This window comes from Apodemus sylvaticus, chromosome 2, assembly GCF_947179515.1.
Source record: "Apodemus sylvaticus chromosome 2, mApoSyl1.1, whole genome shotgun sequence".
In the NCBI taxonomy this organism is placed as follows: Eukaryota; Metazoa; Chordata; class Mammalia; order Rodentia; family Muridae; genus Apodemus; species Apodemus sylvaticus.
Window position 1 is genome coordinate 95,297,118 of NC_067473.1, and position 3,512 is coordinate 95,300,629.

Consider the following 3,512-nt stretch of genomic DNA (forward strand, 5'->3'; position numbering starts at 1 on the left):
TATTCTAATTGTATTGTTTAGTTTTAATAATTAAAAAGTTTCATTTTGAAATGTTAATGGATCAGAATATAGCATGTATACACTAAGTTGGAATATATTGAATTTGGACACAATGTGGTCACTTATGATATTCCTTTTAAATAATATTCAAACCAGTAATGTCTATGACATAGAATTTTCAGTTATTATGACAATATTGCATCCCTTGCCTTTATAATACACAATATGCATATTACCAAATGTAATCTCAAAATAAACCAACTGTTATGTAACATATATTTACCTAGAAGGATCATATAGAACATTCCAGATGAACAGTGAAGAAAAGCACTTCTTATTAACCCAAATCACTTTCTCCTAAATTTACCATGTTATGATACAAAGAACATCTCAACATTATAGGAAAGTTAAAATAATATATTACATTTTGCTTACATCTGAGAAGCTGAAATAACAAACTGTATTATGAAACAAAATTACTATTACATTCATGGCATAAAAAACATAGTTATAACCAAATGCTTTTATATTGCCTTGTAGGAACAGAAATCCATACCTGACACAATAATTAGGACCAAGAACCTGTGTCCAGAAATGTCATGGACTGTAGGAAACTAACAAGAACTATTATTATGTTTATACATTATATGTTATATAAATTGCTTGATTTGGGTACACAAATTTAGTTGATTATAATAAAAAGAGAAGAAAATAAGTAACATAAATGAGAAATTAATGGACTCAAATTGTAAATGAAGCAAATTACATAAGATAATCAACAAAATGGATAAATAATATAGAAATAAAGAACCATTTTGTGCTTAGAGCCCTTTCATCAGATAATATATAGAAGAGGGTAGATAACTTATAAGGAAGAAAGTTATAACTTGATTAAGATGGATATATATATATATATATATAATACCTCAGACTATAGAAAATGATTTATTGATTTATATGCTTAAAATATGCTTTACACTCATATCCAATGTATTTAGACTGATATTTCTTCAGCACCAGCTGCAGAAATATTTATTTATATTTTCCTCTTTATAGAGTCATTCTTATTTTATGGCCCAAAGTATGTGTAGTTGGAATATAACTTTTCTTAAAATCACTGAATCAAAAAAAAAAATGCTTTTTTATATATACCGCCACAAAAAGTGTTGTGAAATCTAGTTAGCTACAAAAGTGCATACCATATGAAATTGTAGAAAAATAAAGAAAGCAAATCCATAGTGAAAATAAGTTGTTCTAGGTTTGTTTGATAAAAACACTTTAGAAAACTGACTTGCCTGCCCCTAGAGGGATTGCAGGTGTGCTGCTATGTCACATTTGCATCAGTAGGTGGCAGAGAGGAGAGAGATTGTGTCTACATTCTGTTTTGACCTGTAAACACCTGAATAATTAGCAACGTGAAAAAAAAAAAAAACTTAGAGGTCATTAAGAACGGCAAATAATTGGTGAAGAAATGGAAAAGGAAGAGAAACAGATGTATATGGTAATGATTAATAGAAACAGAACTGGCTAGTGAGGAGCAGGCTGGTATGAGTAGCAGGTATACCAGTCTTTTTGTATAGTCATATGGGCAAGTGAAGGATCCCTTCCCTACTCCTCCTACCCCTTTTTGCCTATGGCAGACAGACATGAGAGGAGGCACTGAGGTCATCAGAGCAGGACAGCTGTCTCTGCCATTCACCTACTGCAGCACTCAAGAGCCCAGTCCCTACACCTCACCTGGGCTGCATAGTATGCTGGCCCTGGATGTGGGAGTTGCAGGTAAGCTGGCCCCAAAAGCATGAGCATCTTGAGGAGAGAAAAATATCCTTTCTCATTCCTGTCCACCTATGACAGGCAGGAGATCTAACCCATGGGTTGTAATAGTGAGAGAAATGGTCATGTCCTTCAGTGGCTAACCATTTAATCTATACGGTGCCTAGCCATATACTTGGCCTGGTCAACAAAGGAAGAACTGACCCTGCTTGTAGGGTCTGCCAGTGAGCCAGCCCCTCGGGCATGGGAATATGATATCATGCTGGCTGACAATTCAGGTAACTTTTGGGCCCATATTTCTGGATGTTTTAGGTTAGGAGCATTTTTCACTTTGTATTTTTTTTGAGTATTGTGTCAATTTCTTCTATGATACCTTTTATGCCTGAGATTCTTTCCTCTATGCATTCTTTTGGTGATGCTTGCATATGTAACTCCTCATGTCTTTCCTACATTATCGATCTCCAGGGTTGCCTTCTTTTGTGATTTTTTTATTGAGTCTTTCCATTTTAAGATCCTGGACACTCATTCAATTCCTTCACCTGGTTGATTGTGTTTTCCTGTATTTCTTTCAATTCTTTATGTGTTTCCTCTTTAAAGGCTTATACCTGGTTTACCTGTGTTCTCCTGTATTTCTTTGATTAGTCCTGGCAAGGTCTTACTTAGGCTTTTGAAAATATATGCAAGAGTTTACCAATTCATAATTTCATTAATTATTTCAAATTAATAAAGGACTACAGCTCTATCACAGAGAAAGCCTTCATCCGTGCTAGACTCTATCTTCATTGGGGAGAACTAATCCATACAATCATACTTTTCTATCTCCTGTTTTTAGAGTGGAGAGTATTCTTATAATAGTATCTTACTTCACTTTTATAGATTGTACATCACTGTTGAAGTAGATGTGCTTAACAAAAACCACTAATATAAGAAAGTTGCAAAAATTTTAAGTTATTACAAAGGGTTTTTTATTTTTATTACGTCATGATTAATTGCCTTATTATTTTATTAATTTATCATATTATTTTATTACCTTATTATTTATTACCTTATTATCAAAATACGAAACATAGTGTCAAAAGGTAACTTTTTAGAGTACTTATTACTTACTCCTTAAAGAAACTTTCAATCTACATTTGAGTTCATATAAAAACCATGTAGACTCAAAGTATTATTATCCAAGGATAAAACTAATATACCAAACTCTTAGAAAACGTGATAGTTACATAATAAATTTTAGAGTACTTCAAATAACTAAGTTATTATGGAACAGTATGATATGTTTCCTCAGTGGTCAGTTGTCTCTCTGGGTGTTGTTGCTGCTACTCCTGTTGTAGTTAAGAGTCAAGCAAAAGTTAGTGTTACCAAGATCAGTGCAAGAATAGCTGATCATGTGAATTTGTAAAGGAAGTATTATATCGAACATGAAATTTCTAGAAGTAATTCTCTTTCAGTTTCTCAGAACCCTGGTGCATCTCCCACAGGAGATACAGTATAATCAAGCATATTACTGAAATATGACCAATTCTCTTGATACTTCTGCAACAGAAACATGGCTGAATTTTACTCATGACCCTTAAGCAAAAAGACCATGAAAAGATTGAAAGGTAACACACTGATCAAAACTGGATAAGACAAACTGAGGCCCCATCATTGTGACATCCTGCACAGAGGAATGTTTGAGAGCTATGATTCAGATTTCCTGATCTGGACACTGTTCCTGAAAAGAATTTACTTAGGCT

At 33.4% G+C, this 3,512-nt stretch overlaps 1 non-coding gene across 1 annotated transcript; it reads left to right on the top strand.

Annotated features, from left to right (window-relative positions):
- The first annotated feature begins 1,294 nt into the window (after positions 1-1,294).
- Positions 1,295-1,423, top strand: LOC127679554 (small nucleolar RNA SNORA17). The gene has a single exon (XR_007976852.1). It is a non-coding gene; the product is annotated as a small nucleolar RNA SNORA17 (small nucleolar RNA).
- Positions 1,424-3,512: the final 2,089 nt, after the last annotated feature.